Below are 23,519 nucleotides of genomic sequence, written 5' to 3' on the forward strand. Positions count from 1 at the left end.
AATCGACTCCGATTGTAGTACCCGCAGCTGCCCACATAGTAGGCAAGTTAACTAGGCACTGGAAAGACATTAGGAAAGTATTACTTCTTTACATTTGCAGGTACCAGGGATACGCGGATCGTCACAGGCGACCCGCACCCCTTTTTCGTCTTAACTAACTGGTGTGGTTATCTACTACGAACATCAAGCTGCGACAACCCTCTTCTAAATTGGGCCCTAAATGCATAGGACCCTTCCCCATTCTCAGTCAGGTTAACCCAGTTGCCTATAAACTTTGGCTACCCTCACACATACGTATACCCAATATGTTCCACGTATCATTCTTCAAACCCTTTTTTCAAGAATCGGTTTTCTCTTCCCTTTAGACGCCCCCCCTCCGGTCTCGGTTAATGGCCATCAGGATTATGAGATCAGTAAAATTATGGATTCCAGACACAGGGGCAGGCAAATACAATATTGATGTACCTTATACCCATTCACATGGGGGGGGGGGGGGTCAGCATATGGGGTCTCCCTTAAAAGGGGGATTCCAGATTCTGATAAGCCACCCACCTGCAGACCCCAACAACCACAGCCCAGGGTTGTCTGAAAGAGGTCCTTGTCCACAAGGTGCTTTGGGGTGGGGGGGCGGAGCCCCCCGCCCACCCTAAAGCATACACCCCCCATGTTGAGGGCATGTGGCTGCACGCATGCTCGGATAAGGGTCTGGTATGGATTTTGGGGGGACCCCATGCCAGTTTTTTAAAAAAAAATTTAGTGGGGTTACTCAAAGGGGCTGGCATGAACTGGGGGGGGACCCTATGCATTTCGTTAATTGAAATGCAGACAATACATTACAGCCGCAAGCAAACTTAAATAAAATGTTTTCCTTTAGAAATGTCAGTATTGCTGCAGCAGGCTCCATACATCGTACAGATGCGCCACTTTACAAGCACATTAGGGGACCCCCCCGAATGATATTGTTATACCTGAAGGGTTTCACATGTACTGTTACTTTAAGGCTGGCTCCACCCAGGAGTGATGACAAGGGTCAAGGGGCAGAGTGGCCATCTTAGACACATGTAAGAGATGCATTGATATACCGAGCTGTCCTGTAATACATGTTGGAGTGTACAGTGAGTACTGAATAAACATCTGTTGTTCCAGATCAGAGTCCTGTGTCTCTCACAACACAGAGAACATAGCATTGGCAACGAGGATGGGATTTACAAGGTTACTATCCGTGTGAGAAGAGAAAAAAAAAACTCTGGATTTTCGCCTGGATACAAATACAAACACCCACAGAGCCCAGCAGGAAAATGTCATTGATCGGGACATTAAGTGAATTTGATGGAGAATAGACATCCTGGAGTTCCTGGGTTGAGAGACTGGAACAGTATTTTGGTGCAAATGCCATCCCAGGCGACAGGCAAGTAGCAGTATTTCTGACAGTGGTTGGTGTTAGGACATATGGCACTCTTAGGGATCTCCTTTTCCCTGAAAAACCAGCAACTAAGACTTTGGCAGAGCTCGTGACACTGTAAGGGAATCACTTCCAGCCTAAACCACTAGAGTTTGCGGAGAGATTCCGGTTCTATCAGCGGCAGCAGCAGCCGGGTGAAGATATTAAGGCTTATGTGCTCACCCTTCACAGACTAGCCTCAACCTGTTCTTTTGGGGAGTACTTACCGACTGCACTGAGGGATAAGTTTGTCATGGGACTAAATAGTGAGTCTAGCCAAAAGAGACTGTTAACAGAGAAAGACCTTACCCTTACAAAGGCAATTGAGATAGCTTCAATGATGGAAATGGCTGTGAAAGATACAGAGGCATTGAACCCCCAGAGCAGAAGGGAAGAGGTTAAAGAGGAAGTTTTCAGAACAGCAGTCAAGCCAACAGCAGCAAACTGGAAATATAGACCCTCACCAAGCCGGAAGTCAGCTTGCTACCGTTGTGGGAATACAGAACATGATCACAAAGTCTGCCGGTTTAAGGATCAGTTCTGTCATAATCGTGGTAAGGCAGGCCATCTGAAACGAGTGTGCCGTAGTAAGAAGGTGCGAAATAAACAACCTCTGAACACCAGGACAAAGGCATATATGGTGGGAAGATATAAATCGTCATCTGAATCAGAGGATGAGGAAGTGCTCCACAGATTGGACATACATCATATGCATTCAGCACCCTCAGCAATGACTGTAGAGGTAACCGTGGAAGGAAAGAAACTCAAGATGGATGTAGACACAGGAGCAGCAGTTTCAGTCATCAGCCAGAAACAATGGAGAAAACTTCTGATCCGAACAACTGTCCGTCCAACACCAATAAAACTGTAGACATACTCAAAGCAGATACTCCACCCACTGGGGTACGTGAAAGTCCAGGAATCCTACAAGGTTCAGACAAAGAGAATGCCATTATATATCCTAGAACATGGGGGACCCCCTCTCTTTGGGAGAGACTAGATTGCTCACTTTGGCATGCCAGACATCGCCATAAACCCCTGCAACACCGTGACCATCCCCTCAGGAGATAAAGAGGGATGGGTGGAATCCCTGAAACAGCAATTCCCACAAGTCTTTGATAACCATTTGGGAAAATAAAGCATGACTGTGTGAGACTCAGGCTGAAACTCAAAGCAGGAGGTCAAAAGTTCACCAAGCTTGATCTCAGGCAAGCTTATTTACAGTTCGAGGTCCACCCTTCGTCCCGCAAGTTTCTAACCATCAACACTCACAAGGGACTGTATGAATACAATCAGATGGTGTTTGGTGTAGACTCCGCCCCAGCTATTTGACAACACAAAATGGATGAGATTTTGGCGGACATTCCTTTCACACAGTGCCTGTTAGATGACATGCTCATCACAGGCCTGACGGACCAGGAACACAAATGTAACGTGGAGCTTGTGTTGGCAAAACTCCAAGAGCAGGGTCTAAAAGTGAAAATGCCAATTCATGGTACCTAAATTGGAGTTTTGTGGCCACCTTGTGGATGCAGAGGGTATACACACCACAGAAGCCAAAGTTGATGCTTTAGTAAAAGCTCCAGCCCCAACCAACGTCCTACAGCTGCGATCATACCTGGGCTTGCTGAACTATTACCACAAATTCCTGCCAGATCTAGCACACACTTTGTTTCCGTTGAACAAGCTTTTGGAGAAACACTCCAGATGGAACTGGTCGGCTGCATGCCAACATGCTTTTGAAGTTTTTAAGCGAAAGCTGTTGGTGTCACGCATGCTCGTGCACTATGACCTCCAAAGGCCTCTCACCTTGGCTTGTGATGCCTCACCCTATGGTCTAGGGGCTGTACTATCTCATGTTTTACCAGATGGGTCAGAGAAACCTGTGGCATTCGCCTCCAGGTCCTTGACAAAAGCAGAAAGCAATTAAGAAGTTTCATCTTTACCTGTATGGTAGGGAATTCACCATACTGACTGATCATAAACCACTCCTTCAGATCTTTAGCCCTGACAAAGGCATCTCCCAGACGACTGCGGCCCGTCTTCAACGCTATGCCCTATTCTTGGGAGCATATAGCTACAAAATCCAGTATCGCAGCCATGATGCCAATGCTAATGCGGACGCCATGTCGTTACAACAGCCTGTCCTTTCTGTCTTCTGGGGAAGTAGCAGCCCATACAGCCAAGGATAAGAAAAAATTAAGGGAGATTGGTTCCAGAAAAGGCCTCCTGGTATATACCAAAAAGGGACACTCAGACTAAAACGTGTCTATATGAGTACCTATTGATCCCAAATCGCCATATACAAACAAAATTTGTGAATGCGTATTGTCTTAAGGAAGGTATCCTTGGCTGTATGCAAACCAAAATTTGTGAATGCGATGAAAACAAGGAATGCTTCCACCACTCTTCACAATTCAAGGGTGATCAGATATAGGCACCAAAGATACACTGTAAAGACTGAGTGGTGGTGAAAAAATGCAAATAATTTATTAAGGCACTTATACCTGGTGAATGAACTGTGAACATACATAGACACAATACATGATAAAAACATTAAAAACATGTACATACAGTGGATTGCATCAACCGAGACCACAATTTGAAAAATGTATACTAGGGTGGTTCAAAAATTGATCAGAGATAGTGGGCCCAACCCATAAGTAGAGATATACAATGCCTGCAGAGTTCTTGGATATGATCACAGATGTGCCTGTGTGAAAAAAAGTAATTGGAAAACGTGTGGATACTGTAGAAAAAACCTGCAGGAAGAAGAAGGTTAAGAGGAAAGTCCACTTAAACAATTCCAATCCTAATTGAATGGGTTGGGATGGTGCTATAATTGATGCTGTAAAGGAGATTTTCCAGAGTGGATGATATCGGAGCTCCGATGAAACCGACGTAAGGTCGGTGAAACGCGTCAGCAGGCTTCACCAGTTGGTTTGCACCACCCGGACCCACCTCCTTGGAGTGTCTATGCGACCCCTGCAGCATTGGCTCAGTTACGGCTCCCCTGATTCCGCTGCTCGCCACTACCGGATGTGACGTAGGGCCGGCCATCTCGGACCCGTTCGTCACTACTTGGAAACGAGGCTGGAGCAAGCATCGATGGGACAACGCCGTTAGCAGTCCGCACGAGCCGCCGGGGTACTGCTGTCTTACACACGGAGGTATGAACTTTCTCTAATTGGTCTATTTATCGCATGGTGCACATCCCCTTCTACAGTCGGCACGGAGGACCTACCCGCCTTCTTTCCCCGCCATCACTGGGGCATGACATCCAATCACTGAGCGGATAGCCTGTAACTCCTTTAACAGTGCTTACGATATCTACAGGAGGAAACCGCACCTGCTTTTTGGCCGGTTCACATCTTCAGGGACAGTATTATCTATTGGTGCCCATATCATCCTCTCTGGAAAATCTCCTTTACAGCATCAATTATAGCACCATCCCAACCCATTCAATTAGGATTGGAATTGTTTAAGTGGACTTTCCTCTTAACCTTCTTCTTCCTGCAGGTTTTTTCTACAGTATCCACACGTTTTCCAACTACTTTTTTTCACACAGGCACATCTGTGATCATATCCAAGAACTCTGCAGGCATTGTGTATCTCTACTTATGGGTTGGGCCCACTATCTCTGATCAATTTTTGAACCACCCTAGTATACATTTTTCAAATTGTGGTCTCGGTTGATGCAATCCACTGTATGTACATGTTTTTATCATGTATTGTGTCTATGTATGTTCACAGTTCATTCACCAGGTATAAGCAGACTTGTATAAAGTACTCGAAATTTCTACTTGAGTAAAAGTACAAGTGCTCGATCAAAAAGTGACTTGAGTAGAAGTGGAAGTGCTCGCAGAAAAAGTTACTTAAGTAGAAGTACTAAAGTATTCAACATTTTTTTTACTTAAGTATTGCAAGTAGTTTTTTCAAAAAATTTGCTACTTAAGTACTAAAAGTAAAAAGTACCAGTAGTTTTGAAAAAAAAATTCTACTCAAGTACTGAAAGTAGAAGTACAAGTACTGTGTTATGTAGTTATTAAAGAAAGAAGTCAAAAGTTTGAACATCATATTGTTTTTTATTATTTCAAATGATTTATTCAAATGATTAACCTAAACGACAATCACAATTCCTTAGGCTGTAACTTTTTGTAAACAAAAAACAGATAAAGTATGTCCCTCCCTTCCCCTTTTAAAGCATCCACCTTTTAAAGCCAGGGGTGGTCTCCTTCCTGAGCTTCCTCACTCTCACAGCCAGGCAGATCACTTGAAGTTGAAGGGCCAGGGGTGGAAGGTGATGTTTTTGGTTCGTCCATCTTTTCAGCTGATCAAAAGGCAGAACAGGAGCATGCGCAGTCTTCCTAATCGCGGTTTGATTTGATATGCTCAATTGATGATGATGTGCCAGGCCAGCTTCATCAAACCTACAACGCTTAACCACTTGCCGACTGCCTAACGCCGATCTACGTCGGCAGTCAGCCCCTCACAGGCAAAGTGACGTAGGGCTACGTCACTAGCTTGTGAGGGTCTAGGGAGCGAGTGCGTGCCCCCGGAGGCGCGCTCCCGCTCCCGCGTGGTCACAGACCCCCCCCGCACGTGTGACCAGCGGACCCGATGTCCGCCGGTCACTCGGCGATCGGCGGGGGAGAGGGAGAAAGTCAGGCAGCTTGTGTAAACAAGCCACCTGTCATTCTCCTCGGTGTAAAGACACTGATCACACGGATCTACTATGTAGATCCGTTGATCAGTGTCCTTACAGCTGAAGCCACAGCCAATCACAGTAGAAAGCACGCCCCTAGGGACACACACAGCCCCTCCCTCCCAAATAAAGTTAACCCCTTCACTACCAGTGTATTTTTACAATAACAGTGCATATGTATAGCACTGATTACTGTAGAAATGTCACTGGTAACCCCAAAAGTGTCAAAAATGTCAGTCAAGGGTCCGATCTGTCCGCCACAATGTCGCAGTCCCGCAAAAAAAAAAAAAAATCGCAGATCGCCGCCATTACGCGTTAAAAAAAAAACAACAAAAATGACAAAAATCTTTCCCTTTGTTAGTAAACGCAATAACTTTTGCGCAAACCAATCAAAATACGCTTTTTGCGATTTTTTTTTACCAAACATAGGTAGCATAAAACAAATTGGCCGAAAATGTTAAAAAATTTTGATTTTTACATTTTTTTTTGGGGGGAATTTCACCAAAAGAAAGCTCTGTTTGTGGGAAAAAAAGGACGCCAAATTTGTTTAGGTACAGCGTCGCACGACCGCGCAATTGTCTGTTAAAGTCACGCAGTGCCGAATCGCAAAATACCCCCTGGTCGGAATGGGGGTAAAATCTTCCGGGGCTTAAGTGGTTAAAGTGAAAAATGCATCAAAAACTACTAACAAAGTTGCTGTGCTAAAAATGCTAATAAAGTGCCTGCAATTATATATATATATATATATATATATATATATATATATATATATATTCTTCTTGTATTCAAAATTATCACCCACAGTATCAAAAATAAAGTGACATGTCTGTGCTAAATGCAGTGCAAATTATTCCCACAATGTAAATTTAATTCATATAAAATATATATGACAATACCACAATAAAATAAGTTGTGATTGTGAATAAGTTAGGTGCAAGTTTAAGTGTGTGAACTAAACTTTATAACGAAAAGTCCATAACTGAATTCCAGTGTGCAATCTAAGAAGTGCTTGTCACTTGCTGTCAGATGCTTCCACCTTTCTTCTGTGATCTGCTCAAGTAAAGTGGTGGACTGGATAGCCTCTCTCTCTGCCTCTCACCTTAGTAGCACTGGCACTGCACTGGTTCAAAAAGCTGTCTATATTATTTTCATTATAAGAACTTGTCAGAACATGCTTCCACCACCTGTCCTTCACACTAGTAGTGCTCATTTGCTTTGCTCAAGTCAAGTGTCACTGCCAGTGGCCACTGCAGTGCAGGCACAGCCGCACAGGCAGAGGCAGGCCGCAGGAAGCACAGGCACCACCACAACACAACACTTATGGTCCATGGACCATGGATGGTCGGATAATCATCATAGCCGTCAGTCTCACTCTTCTTGGTTCAAAAAAGCCACCCATGACTAGGCTTGTGACGGTATCAGATTTTCATGCTGCGATTAATTGATTAAGGTTTTGCCACGGTATACGGTATTATCACGGTATTCTATTATTAAATTTAAATTATTAAATTTCCACCTCACTTCAATTTCATTGCTGAATTTAGGGGCTTTGGTTCACTTATGCACATTATTATATAGTCAGTCAGTACAGACTCTGTGAACCAGGCCTAAAATAGGTCATCAAGCAGTGTCTGGCCTAACTGGTGATAACTGGTTCTGGCGCTCGGCTCCGATCCGATGGCCTGGTCATTAAGAGGGCAAATCCTTGTGGTCAAGAAGTGGTTAAACCTGAAGGAGGTGTTGTTTATAAATTACTTTACTATTGCTTTAGGCCTGGTTCACATGTATGCGGGTTGGTGGTTCACATTTGCACAGGCATAGCAGCCCATTGATTTGAATGGGCTGCTATGCCCTCATTTTCCGCAGAAAAAAGGTGCATGCAGCATTTTTTTAAAATTCAGTGGCCTTGAAATCCATCCTGCTTTTGCACCATGCGACTAACCTGCAGTTCCTGCTCTGGCAAGCTTTCTGCATTTTTTGTATACGTGGGCACGGCATTTAAAAATAAACAGTTTGCGTGTGCAGCAACGGCAGGTAAGTCGCATGGTGCAAAAGAAGGATGGATTTCATGGCCACTGCATTTTTTTAAATTCTGCATGCACCTTTTTTCAGCTGAAAACGCAGGCATAGCAGCTCAAGCCCATTCACATCAATGGGCTGCTATGCCTGTGCAAATGTGGGCCCCCAACCCGCATACATGTGAACCAGGCCTAAAGCAATAGTAAAGTCATTAATTGGTTAAACCTGCAGGAGGACCGGTGTTTTTATCTATTAATGACTTTACTATTGCTTTAGGCCTGGTTCACATGTATGCGGGTTGGGGGCCCACATTTGCACAGGCATAGCAGCCCATTGATGTGAATGGGCTTGAGCTGCTATGCCTGCGTTTTCAGCTGAAAAAAGGTGCATGCAGAATTTAAAAAAATGCAGTGGCCATGAAATCCATCCTTCTTTTGCACCATGCGACTTACCTGCCGTTGCTGCACACGCAAACTGTTTATTTTTAAATGCCGTGCCCACGTATACAAAAAATGCAGAAAGCTTGCCAGAGCAGGAACTGCAGGTTAGTCGCATGGTGCAAAAGCAGGATGGATTTCAAGGCCACTGAATTTAAAAAAAATGCTGCATGCACCTTTTTTCTGCGGAAAATGAGGGCATAGCAGCCCGTTCAAATCAATGGGCTGCTATGCCTGTGCAAATGTGGGCCGCCAACCCGCATACATGTGAACCGCCAACCCGCATACATGTGAACCACCAACCCGCATACATGTGAACCAGGCCTAAAGCAATAGTAAAGTCATTAATAGATAAAAACACCGGTCCTCCTGCAGGTTTAACCACTTCTGGATCGCAAGGATTTGCCCCTTTAAAGACCAGGCCATCGGATCAGAGCGCCAGGACCAGTCATCACCAGGTAGGCCAGACACTGCTTGATGGCTATATAATAATGTAATGTGGGCTGCTAGGCGTGTGTGTGTGTATATATATATTTATTAGAGCTGCACGATTCTGGCCAAAATGAGAATCACGATTTTTTAGCTTGGAATAAAGATCACGATTCTCTCACGATTCTCTGTGTAACAAAAAAAAAAAAAATTGGGATAACTTTACTGTTACGTTTTTTTTTTTTTTTTTTATTCATTAAAGTCTAATCATTGCGTTTGAAAGACTGCTGCGCAAATACAGTGTGACATAAAATATTACAACAATCGCCATTTTATTCTGTAGGGTCTCTGCTAAAAAAATATATAAAATGTTTGGGGGTTCTAAGTACTTTTCTAGCAAAAAAAAAACTGATTTTAACTTGCAAACAGCAAGTGTCAGAAAAAGATCCAGTCTTTAAGAGGTTAAACTTCCTTTCTCCCTGGCAGAGGGAAGGAAAAGATACAAATGTAATCATTTTTGTTTATAGTTACTGGGAGACTTATGCTGAAAGGTGTTAGCTGAGTGAGTGAATGAGTCATCCAGCTCACTGAAATGTATCAATTCACAAGTCAGGCAGACTTGACAGAGAAACTCGGTATTTTAAAAATGCCACAATAACAATACCGTGGCTATGCAATACCGCGATATATCGAATTACCGAAAACCGGCATATGTCTACCCATGACCCGTGTGTATATAATATATTAATATTTTATATTGATTATTTGATTCTCAAATGGCACATTTGCCATGGCAAGGATTAGGCCCTCTCCACGGTCCACCTCACTCACAGAGAGAAGAAGATGAGATAACGAAGAAAATGCTCCGAGTCCTGCTTCCCCGTCCCGCCGCCCGTGTCACAACTCCTCTCAGTAAGGGCCCTAAGGGGTGGAGTCTGAGTGACACACAACACGTTTAGAGGCGGAGACCTCGAGTGGGAAGATGGCAGCACGGCTTCTCCAGTGCGGTCTTAACTTGATGATCATGACAGTGATTCCGCGGGCCGCGGCGCGAGGGAGGCTGTGGGATTGATTGAATTGAGTTGTGCTGCCTACTGCTACACGCTACCTACTACTACTACTAAATTGTGAGTCAGTATATTTTATTTCAATTTTATATATAAAAGCGGTATTGTTGAGCACTACTAGCCACTAGATCTCCTGGCTGTCACTTTGTCACATGTTGGGGAATCACATCGGCTCGGCTCCAGAAGTGGCGGGTGTCCCCGTCATCCTGCCAGGGCCGCCAAGAAGTTCATCACCTAATCTTAAGTTATTAATATCTTATGAGGAGAGGACCTATGAGATTGAGAATTGAAATAATTAAATATATATGGCTTTTTGAACCAGTGCAGTCAGTGCCAGTGCCACAGTGCCACCCAGACGCTATCCACCAGTGCCACCACCATTAAGTGTGTTGGTCGGTCACTCGAGCACTGAAGGAGGTGGAAGCATCTGACAAGTGAAGTGACACTTTAGATTTGCAAACTGGAATTCATTTATGGACTTTTCGTTATAGATAGGTTTACACACTTCAACTTGTTGCACGCACCTGACCTAATTTATTTCATAACTTATTTTATTGTGATTTATTGTCATATTTTATATGAATTGAATTTACTGTTACATTGTGGGAATAATTATTTTCACTGCATTTAGGCTTTAGCACATTCATGTCACTTTATTTTTGATACTGTGTGGAGTGTGGGCAGGGCACTAGTGGCAACGATGATATTATATCGATTGCACAGGCACTTTATTCGCACAGCCAAGTTGTGTTTGTTAGTAGTTTCTTGATGCACTTTAAGCGCTGTAGCACCATTTATTTGTTTGTTTCATATTTTCTTTTTATTGGAAAGATTTGGTATAGCAGCTTTTATTATACACAGCCTTTATTTTCGTATGCGCTGATTTACAAATGACATTATACACATTTTTTTGAGCTTTATGCAACCTGCCATCTACTGTTCTGGTAGTGGTAATTTTTTTAAAAGTAACGAGTAACTATGCAGCACAAAAAAAAATACTTGAGTAGAAGTATCGAAATAATCATCGAAAAAATGTAGTGAAGTAAAAGTAGAAGTAGGAGAAAAAAATTCTACTCTAGGAAAGTACAGATACCGCATTTCGGTACTTAAGTACAGTACTTAAGTAGTTCTACTTCGTTACTATACATCTCTGGGTATAAGTGTCTTAATAAATTATTTGCATTTTTTCACCACCACTCAGTCTTTACAGTGTATCTTTGGTGCCTATATCTGATCACCCTTGAATTGTGAAGAGTGGTGGAAGCATTCCTTGTTTTCATCGCATTCACAAATTTTGGTTTGCATACAGCCAAGAATACCTTCCTTAAGACAATACTCTCCTGGGTACGGTTGGCCTGCAACTGTCACACAGGATTATGAACCTTACTTCCGTAGGCGTCTGGAATTAACTGTGGCTGGCAACTGTGTTTTATGGGGAGACCGAGTGATCGTTCCACAGACCCTCTGGAGACACATTCTGGACTTGCTACATACTGGTCATCCCGGGGGCACACGGATGAAACAAAAGGCCCGAGGCTATGTGTAGGCCGAACCTAGACTCAGATATCACGACATATGTGAATGCGTGTGCTGGATGTGCACAAACTGCGAGAGACCCTCCTCGAGGGTGCGTCCAGCCCTGGACTTGGCCTACGGTTCCCTGGTTTCGCCTACACTTGGACTTTGCAGGCCCGATCAGAGGACACACCTTTTTGATCATAATTGATGGCCATTCAAAGTGGCCTGAGGTCATTCCTGTTACCCAGACGGCTACAAATGGTCAAGCAGAAAGGTTTGTACAGACCTTCAAAGGCTATTTCAAAGCTACTGTGGCTACAAGTAAACAACAGCCCCTGTCACCCCAGCAGCTGGCCTCCTTCATTTCTACTTACAGAAACACACCACATGCAACCACTGGGAAAACTCCAGCTGAACTTCTTTTGGGTCGGCAGCCATGGACTGTTTTGGACATGCTCCGCCCTCAAATGGTCCAGGAACATGTACGGCAGTCCCAAGACAAGAGGGTCGAACACGACAAGATTCTCCGGTTTACAGTCCAGCAAAAAGGTATGGGCCCGATCTTATGGCGCTTCCAACACTCATTGGCTTCCTGCTATCGTCGCAGAGACTTTGGGACCCAAAATTTATAGGGTCTGCCTGGAAGATGGTTCCATTTGCAGACGGCATGTGGACCAATTGCGTCCTCGTTCTCAGCTGCCCGAATCCCTGACATCGGCTGCACTTCCAGTATCTCAAGGATCTGCTCCTACCGGATCAGGAGAAATTGAGACTGATGCTTGGGGGGACTCTGAACTTTTGAACTCAGCTCCAACAGAGCCCTCCAGCCCTGGTCCGGAGGTCTGTTCCCCCTCTGAGCTAGGGGATCCCCTCTTGGCCCCGCCGGTGCCCCTCTTGGCCCCGCCGGTGTCCATTCTAGCCGGCCCTGCTTCCTCCGGCCCTGAGTCGCTGGGTGCCCGTCCTCAACGACGCTGTCGCCCTCCTGACCGGTTTCAGCTGCAAGACCGGTTACGAGACTTTCGACGGGACCGCCGAAAGTGATCTGCTGCCATGTTCTCCCCGTAGCGTCCCTGGAAGTTGTTCTCACATCCGGACGCGGAAGAAGCCATGTAAATCTCCTGAGTTGGAGGACTATATGGGACAAATATTACTTTCTGTTTTATGCCTGTTCTCGTTTTGTTGTGTTTTTTTTTAGGGATGGATGGAAGGTGTTATACCTGAAGGGTTTCACATGTACTGTTACTTTAAGGCTGGCTCCACCCAGGAGTGATGACAAGGGTCAAGGGGCAGAGTGGCCATCTTAGACACATGTAAGAGATGCATTGATATAGCGAGCTGTCCTGTAATGCATGTTGGAGGGTACAGTGAGTACTGAATAAACATCCGTTGTTCCAGATCAGAGTCCTGTGTCTCTCACAACACGGAGAATATAACCGATATTTAACCACTTCAATACAGGGACCTTTCACCCCCTTCCTGCCTAGGCCAATTTTTCAGCTTTCAGCGCTGTCGCACTTTGAATGACAATTGCGCGGTCATGCTTCACTGTACCCATATGACATTTTTATCATTTTTTTTCACACAAATAGAGTTTTCTTTTGGTGGTATTTGATCACTGCTGGGTTTTTTATTTCTTACAAAAAAAAAGAAAAAAGACAGAAAATTTTCTAAAAAATAAAGTTTTTCTTATTTTTTGTGAGTAAATTTTGAAAATAAGTAATATTTCTCCTTCACTGATGGGCACTGATAGGCTGCACTGATGGGCACCAATGAGGTGGCACTTATGGGCACTGATGAGGCGGTACTAATATGCCGCACTGATGGGCACTGATAGGTGGCACTGATGGGCACTGAGAGGCGGCACTGATGAGCACTGACGGACACTGATAGGCAGCACAGATGAGCAGGCGCTGATGGGCACTGACTGACTGCACTATGGCACTAATTGTGGGCATGGTGGGCATTGGTTGGGGGGACTTATGAGCATGTTTTTTTTACTTAACAGTAATCAGGGTACTGGTGATCAGTGCCCTGAGTACCTGTCCTAGGCTCCCCTTAGAGGAGGAGCCGCTGATCTGCTCTCCTCACCACACACTCTGCCAATAAATAGCACTTCCTCATTTACATGTGACCAGCTGTGATTGGACACAGACGATCACATGGATAAAGAGCCATGTCATTGGCTCTTTACCAAGATCGGGGTCGCACTTTTCAATTATCTCGGGGGTCCTAGCAACACGGTGCGGTCATGATCGCTGCACTGCGCGCCCCCGCGGGCGCGCAAAAGAAGCCGTTCTGGTGTGCCGTCATATGACGGTGTCCCTGAACAAGAGCCGGTGGACGGCGACAAGTGGTTAAAGGAATTTTTCATTTTTATTGTTTTTATTGTTTCACTTTAGGCATCATAAAAATCACTGCTGCTTTAAAAATATTTTTTTGCATTGATACATGTCCCCCAGTGCAGTACCCGGGTCCCCATACACTTTTTATGGCAATAACTTGCATATAAGCCTTTAAAATGAGTGTATGACTTTTGATTTTTCATGTTCGTGTCCCATAGACTTTAATAGAGTTTGCATGTTCGCTAGAACTTTGTTCCTGTTCAAGATGTTCTGGTGCTAACCAGAGGGTTGTTCAGCCCATCCCTACCCATAGCGCTCGGGTGTGCTCCGGTCTGATCCCGACCCGAGGGGACAGAAAGCGGGTCTGTAGCTGCTGTGTAGCTCGTGGGGTAAGTGGAAGTGTCAATCTTTGGCTAGAATGTCAGAATAGGCGCCTGCCTTTGTAAACAAAGCAGGCGGCTCTTTTGTCAGAGGCAGGGAAAGATCGTGTGATTCAGCTAAGCTGAATCACTGATCTCGCTCTGTCTCTGTCCAACCCATCCCCCCACACAGTTAGTAAGCACAAAAGGGAACACATTTAACCCCTTGGTCACCTCCAGTGTTAACCCCTTCCCTGCCAATGTCATTTATACAGCAACAGTGCATATTATTTAGCACTGATTACTGTATTAATATCACTGGTCCCCAAAAAGTGTCAAAAATGTCAGTTAGGGGTCTGATCTGTCCGCCGCAATGTCGCAGTCCTGATAAAAATCACTGATCGCTGCCATTACTAATATAAAAAAGAAATAAAAAGTCCATAAATCTATCCCATAGTTTGTAAACGCTATAACATTTGCGCAAACCAATCATACGCTTTTTGGTATTTTTTTTTTACCAAAAATATGTAGCAGGATACAAATTTGCCTAAAATGATAAAAAAATTAGATTTTTTAAATTTTTGACGCTTTTTTTTGGTTTATAGCGCAAAAATGAAAAATCGCAGAGGTGATCAAATACCATCAAAAGAAAGCTCTATTTGTGAGAAAAAAAGGACATCAATTGTATTTGGGTACAGCATCGCACAACCACGCAATTGTCAGTTAAAGCAATGCAGTGCTGAATCGCAAAAAATGGCCTGGTCATTAAGGGGGTAAAACCTTCCAGAGCTGAAGTGATTAATCAAAGGAAAACTGGACCAAAATAGTAAAAAAAAAAAAAAATCTAGCTGTATTTCTTGTTACTACCATAACCTACCCCCAAAGAGCAACCCAAAATAAATTCTCCTGCCCTGGGCGATCGCAGCGATGACACATATGTGTATGTTAACAATGGTGCGCTTTTTTTTTTTATTTCTTTTTTTTTAATCCTACCTAAAACACACTGACACGGATACTAATTTAAAAAATGCTTGCCCAAAATGTACTGACAATGACCTTTGACCCTTACTTTAGGGACTGGCAGGGCCAAGACATGGGGTGGGCGAGAGGGAAGCTTGCCCTGGGCACAATGGTTTACTGTGGGAATGGGGGCGTCTTCCTTCTGTTACAAGGCTGACAGAAGTAGCGACAGCGGCAGTGATTTTGACAAGTGAGTGACTGCTGGGGAGCTTGAACGTCATGAATGGTCAGGGGGTTGGAGGGACGCAGTTTGGCATCTTTGCCCTGGAGGACCTTGTCCCGGCACTGGGGACTGGCCATCTAACTAGCAGCATTATTTACTGCATGCAGACTTTACTGGGACTGCACTGCACTCATGTGTGCCACTGTAAAAGACTGGGCCCAATGCTAGCAGGCTAAAAAACTAGGGCTAAAGACTTCTCACTCAGATTGCAGCTTCACAAGAACTTTACCTATTGTCCATAGTAAGAGGCACCTAGGGAGTTTTAAATGTCACCCCTGCCATTTATATAGAGAGCAAACTGAATATAGCCTACTGTTTCCAGAGGAGTTATTGCAGTATTGATTATTATTGGGATGCTTGCCCTGGGCGCAATGGTTTACTGGGAATTGGGGCGTCTTCCTTCTGTTACAAGGCTGAGAGAAGTAGCGACAGCGGCAGTGATTTTAACCACTTGCCGACCGCCGCACGACTATTTACTGCGGCAGTCAGCCGCTTACAGGTAAAGTCACATAGGGGTACGTCGCTCGCCCACGAGCCTGTAGGGAGCGAGCGCCGGCGGCGGCGTGCTCCCGCCCCCGCTCGTTCCCTGCGGAGCCAGCGCGTGTGACCGGCAGCTCTGATGCTATGCAGGATCGTACGTCTCGGTGATTAAATCACAAGCCACGCCCCCCCCCACAGTTGGAATCACCCCCCTAGGGACATACTTAACCCCTTGATCACCAGTAAAGTTAACCCCTTCCCTGCCAGTGTCATTTTTACAGTAACGGTGCATATTTATAGCACTGATTACGGTAGTAATGTCACTGGTACCCCCCAAAAGTGTAAAAAATGTCAGTCAGGGGTCCGATGTGTCCGCCGCAAAGTCGCAGTCCCACAAAAAAAGAAAAAAAAAAAAAAAAAAAAAACTCAGATCGCTGCCATTACTAGTTAAAAAAAAAAAAATAAATAAAAAATGACATAAATATCTTTCCCGTAGTTATTAAACGCAATAACTTTTGCGCAAACCAATCAAAATACGCTTATTTTTACCAAACATATGTAGCAGAAAACAAATTGGCCTAAAATGTTAAAAAAAATTTGATTTTTACATTTTTTTGAGAATTTTATATAAAAAAAATTTGAAAAATATTGTTATTTTTTCAAAATTGTCGCTCTTTTTTTATTTATAGTGCAAAAAATAAAAATCGCACAGGTGCTCAAATGCCACCAAAAGAAAGCTCTGTTTGTGGGTACAGCGTCGCATGACCGCGCAATTGTCCGTTAAAGTCACGCAGTGCCGAATCGCAAAATAGGGCCTGGCCTTGAGCGGCCAAATCCTCCGGGGCTTAAATGGTTAACCATTGAGTGACTGCTGGGGAGCTTGCACATCATGAATGGTCGAAGGGGGGGTAGGGGTTGTCATCCCTGCCTTTTATATGGAGTGCAAACTGAATATAGCCTACTATTTACATAGAAGTTATTGCAGTATTGATTATTATTGCTGTTACTGTTTTCAAATGCCATTATCTTTTGCGGATTACCATATTTACTCTAAGTGTCGGGTCACGCTTATGCGATGCAAGAAGGCTGCGAATTCGCAGCCTGTTCCCGCATCGCAAACGCACCCCTGGCAGTTCACACTGCCATATGCGATACGCTGGGGGTGTCAATGAAATGTTAACGACATCCCCAGTTTGAACGCATATCTTGCAGTTCGCACAGGATCGGATCGCACAAGTGTGAACCACTGTGCGATCCGATCCTGATGTGGCTGCAAAAAAGTGTCCTGTGCGTCTTTGCTGCGGGTGCGGTGCGAATTTAGCCATACAAAGTGTATGGCTGAACTCGCACCGCACAGCCGATCGCATGTAATGAAGGAGCAGTGCGCTCCGACATTACATGCGATCGCCGCAGCTGCACATATGTGAACCGGCACTAAATTATACCTAATCCTTTACTCATTTACTGTATGTGCATACTGCCATTTTCTGCAACCCATGACCATATATTATGTTCAATTACCACTAAACAGTCTAATGTGTGCATTTTGATACTGAACATTAATGGTGTGTAAGGTATCTATATACTGTATGTTCTCCTTGTGGCAGTGCAGTATCTATATGTCAGCCGGGCTGAAAATGTTCTGAGAGTTGAGGCAGAAGAACCGAGAACCCAATTTTGTCCAAATGCACCCCTTATCCTCTGCTGTTGATTTGAAGGGCTCCTCCATTCAGGGTTCCTGCCAACCAGTATTGAAGGACCATATGCACATGTTTTCCATTTGAATTGGAAAGTCTTTAGGGCCGATGTAAGCTGCTGCTTTGAGACCATCTGAACCTTGACTGCAGTGCTAGGACAAGGTCATCTAGTGCCCAAGATGAAAAGGTAAAAATGTCCCTGTGTCTTTGGTGTCCGTCGGGGGAGAACTCAGAATTGCATATCATGCAAGGCGCAGCAGTGCATACATTTCAGGGTACAGGGCTCCAAAGTGTATATGTGCAGAGATCAGGAGTGAATATGGTGCACACCTCTCCACTTCCCGCTCTACTAAGTTACCGCCAGATCCACACTTTTTTACATTTGTCTATTAACCACCTTTGGTCTGTGGTTTGTAAGTAACCCTTGGTGGTAGTACCTCACTGTGAACGTGAACGGTTGGTACAGCAGCCTAAGGTGACCTAGTCAAGGACAGCTATTAAACACACCTGTTGTCCCAGGTATGGAAGGCGGACTTCCTTAGTCATCCATGTCTGGAATGGGAATGGTTTTCACTTTGGGATGCTTAGGACCCCTGTTGCAGGTGGGGGGGGGGGGGGCATTGTACTAGCTTTCAGGTTCAGCCACAACCCAATACGGTTTGTGTCCAATTTCAGGGATCTAGCCTTTGCGGTTGATGCTCTGGTGCCTTCCTGGGATTAGTTCAACCTGCTTTATGTATTTTCTCCTCTGGTATTCCTTCCTTACCTGCTCTGCAGTATTCAGTTGGCATTGATGCGATTCTCTTTGCACTGAACTGGGCCAGGAGGGTGTAGTGCTCAGACCTCTTCACTCTCCTGGAAGGACTATAATCAGTGGGCCCTCCCAAATCATCAGGATCGTCTTCCCCTTTGGGCTGATTTCTTGTCCTGCTTCTCAATTGTTGACTTGTTGATTAGGCTACTAAAGCCCACATCTTGGAGGGAGGGGATTCGGTCCTACGCTATTGAGGCTCGCAAGCTGACTTCTTGTACAGTCTACAATCACACCTGGAAGCATATTACACTTGGTGCTAGACAGGGATTCCTTCCCAGGATATAATCTATTGAATGATGGGCAATTGACCTTGAGGCTGATCTGGGGTCCAGTCCCTTACTTTGCAGATCCTGTAGAGGCTGCTTGCCCTTCACTCTTTTGTGAGGGCCCACATACAGGGTTGCTCGCATCGTTTTCCCTTTATGTTTCCTTGTTAAAAAATACACATAGTGGCGCAAGCAAAGGAGGCGTAAGAAAATGATAAAATGTCCATAGGGAGGTCATGTAGACTACCTTTGTAGTCCTTATTGTATATGGGAAGCAGTCTTTTTGCTCAGGGCCAGCCTAGTAGGGAGTGGAAGCAATCTCCAAACATGTAAGAAAACAGAGAGAGAGAGACAGGCGCCTATAAGTTAGGTCTGTGAAGATTTATTTGGCAAAATACATTTAAAAACGTACATGGGAGTAAGTACATGCAGGTAAACAGATGATCCGGTGTCGGCATGGAGCCACTGCTTGGGTCGGCTGTACCCGTTCGTCTCGAGTTCCCGTCCAGCAGGAAGTGATGTGACGTAGGAGGAGGAGTCCGAGACCTGGACCGCTAGGAGAGCTGCAGTGTCTGCCGTCTAGGGTGCTTGTGACGCGTTTCGGAGCATGCACACTGCGGTGGAATACCAGCGCACGCTCCTTTATCAAGTAGCTTTTAGAGCCGTCACCAGAGCCAAATGCAGTATAAGGGAAAATATTACAACATTTTACACTTGTCAGCAAAACTAAAAAAAAAAAAGAAAATATTCCAATGGGGTCACCTTTTCAGATGAAAGCTATCTTGTTTACATGGGCAGGAGAAGAGCAGTAAAAACAATTGGGTGAGTCGCAGTTTTACCAACCACCTATCTAAAAGATAGCTTGTAACCACTGAGGGTTGTACACATGCCACAGTCCTGGCAAAAATATACCACAAACTCTAAATGTGATTCATTCACGTGAATGGGGCCAAGGTACAATCCTAAGCCAAACTCAAAATCCATTTGGCTGTCAAAAAAAGAAAAAATGCATTTAGTAGGTGGCAGTATACTTCCTGAATGCCTGGTATCCACTGCTTTACCATGCTCTGATAAGTGATCCACTGCAGAGCGCTTTACAGTGGGCAGAAAGGGCTGCTGCCTGTGTGAGGAAGGGGAATTCTCCTTACATTGAAGAAATTCACTTTAAGGCTGGGTTCACACTGATGCGGCCGCGGGTTCGTGCCTGGGGGTCCGATGCGTGTCAGTTCACCATTTCAGGTCCGAATTTTTGCCTGTTCTTGCTCCTGAAATGAAGCCAAACATGCACACAGTGGGGCAGGCAGAATGCGAGAGCATTCGTCATGAACGGAGCTTTTTTTTTTTTTCTTTTTTTAGGTCCGCCAATGGCGGCGACATCGTCATTGACGATGAATCTATTTTATCTTTTATATTATTTTTTTATTTTTTATTTTTTTTGAGATTTCGTGTATTTCGATACAAACCTACATATTATACATTTACAGGTAACTCTTTGGCTTTAAGCTCCTGATGAGTGGACAAGGTTCCACGAAATGCGTAGAGATGCTTAGACGCATAGATGCAACATTTAGCGATGACCATGTACTTTTTTACTGAATATATCTTACTATTGTAACAATGTTTTTACTATATGCATTTTTTTGTGTCAGCCTTTTTTGTATACTTGTAACTGATGTCAACATTTGTATCAATTACTGTATGTATAATAAATTATTATGTTTAGATTTTAATTTTGTATATACTAGTTCATGACCTGCCCCATTTAAAGTCCCACGACCTCTGTTTTCTGTTTGCATGAATCTACATGGGGGGACATTGTTTTTTTTTTTTTATTAAAGAATTGGCAAAAACTGACTCCTCTCTTGATTGACTTTTGCACTTTTTTGGTGAATGAGTAGGGGTACTAAGTACCCCATACTCATTCACATAGAGGGGGGCCGGGCTGCCAGATTCTGATAATTCCTTCTCCTGCAGACCACCACAACAGAGCTCAGGGTTGTGGGAAAGAGGCCCTTGTCCCCATCAACATGGGGACAAGGGGTGCTTTGGGGTGGGGGGGGGAGAGCCCTCCTTGCCCCAAACTCCCCCCCCCCCTCTGTTGAGAGCATGTGGCCTGGTAGGGTTCAGGAAGGAGGGGGAGGGGGGGGGCGCTCGTTTATCCCCTCCCTTTCCTGACTTGCATTCTTGGATAAGGATCTGGTATGATATGGGGGGTGATCCCCAGGACATTTTTTTTTATTTTGGCGTGGGGTTCCCCTCCAAGACGGGAAGGTCCCCACACCGTATTTTGCACTAATTTTCTGCCGGCAATTTTTTTTTTTTACATTCAGCTGTCAGCGGGAAACCCGCTGACAGCTGATGATTCAGTTGTTGAAGCAGAGTTTCACCCAAGTGGAAGTTCCACTTTAAGGACTCCTGACCCCCTGACATGCCACATTTGGCATGTCATTTTTTTTAGGGGGGGAGTAGGTACCTAGTTTTGACAGGTACCTGCTCCCACTTCCGCCTGGGCCGGCTAGGCAGCTCGAGCAGGAGTTCTCCTCTCCCCCTCACTCCCTGCAATCTTCTGGGACATGTGACAGGTCTCAGAAGATTGCCCGGCCATTCAGGATGCGCAGCACGACTCGTGCATGCTCAGTGCACACCAAGCTGGGAAGCCGCGAGCTGTTACAGGGGGCGCGCAGAGCAGTGATGGCTCTTTACCATGTGACCAGCTGTGTCCAATCACAGGAAGAGCTGTTGATCGGCTTTCCTTAGTTCGTGCCTGACAGGCACGAGTAGAGGAGAGTCGATCTGTGGCTCTCCTGACAGGTGGGGTCTGCACTGGTAATCAGATCATTGTTTACCAGTGCAGACCCTCGGGAGGGGGGGTGCCACTAGAACCACCAGGGTTTGCCCACCCATGACCCCAGGGATGCCCACCATGGCCACCAGGGATGCCCACCATGGCCACCAGGGATGGTAATCAGGGGTCAGGGAGCCCGTCAGTGCCCTCCCCATCAGTGCTGCCCACCAGTGCCCTCCCCATCAGTGCTTCCCACCAGTGCCCATCATTGCCATCTATAAGTGCCGCCCACCAGTGCCCATTATTGCCCACCAATGCCACCTATCAGTGCCCATCAGTGCTACCCATCAGTGCCGATCAGTGCTGCCTATCAGTGCCACCTATCAGTGCCCATCAGTGCCGCCTATCAGTGCTACCTATCAGTGCCCATCAGTGCTGCCTATCAGTGCCGCATATTAGTGCCACCCCATCAGTGCCTACTCATCAGTGCCTGTCAGTTCAGCCTCATCAGTGCAGGAAAAAACATATCTATTTACAAAATTGTATAACATAAACAAAAAACTTTTTTTGTTTTTCAAACTTTTCGGTCTTTTTTTTATTTGTTTAGCAAAAAAGAAAAAACCTTGCGGTGATCAAATACCACCAAAAGAAAGCTCTATTTGTGGGGGGAAAATGACATAAATTTGGTTTAGGTGTTGCATGACCGCGCAATTGTCATTCAAAATGCAACAGTGCTAAAAGCTGAAAATTGGCCTGGGCAGGAAAGGGGTGAAAGTGCCCTGTATGGAAGTGGTTAATAAAACACACAAACGGCCGGAACCAGGGCTTTTTTTTTTCAGGGGGAACGCAGTTCCGGCTCCTCAAACACTGAATATATGTGATTGCAAGGGATGCTGGGGTGTGCTGGAGGGTCTATTGATGATGGCTGCTGGGGAAACTATTTTCGCTAGTGGGGATCTATTTTTGCATGAGGGTCTATGAGGGTTATTGCTAGGAGGGATCTACTGTTGAGAAAGAGGTCTATTGTTGTTGGCTGCTGGAGAATCTAATGTTGCTGCTGGAGGTCTATTGTTGCTGGGGTGTTTTTTTGTCATCGTGGGGCATTGTTGTGTGGATGATCTCTTGTTTCTGAGGGGGTCTATTGTTGCTGGCTGCATAGGATCTATTTTGCTGCTTTTCTTGTTAGAATTAACAAGTTCCATACACATGTGGCGGTTTGCTTCCCGACCCTCTCCTTAGGAACCAGCTACATACAGTGTTTTTTAGCCTGGGTTCACACATATGCGATGTCAGACATCGCATGTTATTCGCACCGCATTGCTTTGCATATCACATGCGATGTCTGTGCGAATGCAAATTCAGCCACACAGTTGTATGGCTGAACTCACATTGGATTCACACAAAATGGTCCAGGAACCTTTTTTTTCCCCCACACTGGATTCGGATCGCATGGGTGTTCACACCCATATGATCCGATTCCGGTCTGAATTCACAGTTTGCACTGCAATCTGTGAACCGATCTGGGGGTTTGAATAACTTTGTATTGACACCCACAGCAGTTCGTAGAGGGCAGTGTGAACTGTCTGTGGGGGGAGATGCGACTAGAATCGCTCTGGTCCCCACATCGCATATGTCTGAACCTAGGCTAAAGGGAAAAGAATGCATCAAAAACCGCATTACAAATGCAACACTTGCGTTTCTGGTGCGACTCCTTTGAAGTCTATTACATGCAAAACGCAATCTGCTGCGGGAAAAAAGTCCCTGACCCTTTTCAAAAACGCAGCAGCTGAGAAAGGCTTCGATGTGATTGTGTGCCATAGGGATGTGATTGTGTGCCATAGGAAACCATGTAAAATGGACCGTAGTGTGTTTCTGCAAACTGCAAAACGTACTAAAAAAAAAACGCATAGGTGTGAA

Source organism: Pelophylax lessonae (assembly GCF_965119305.1).
Source record: "Pelophylax lessonae genome assembly, chromosome: 4".
NCBI classification, from domain to species: domain Eukaryota; kingdom Metazoa; phylum Chordata; class Amphibia; order Anura; family Ranidae; genus Pelophylax; species Pelophylax lessonae.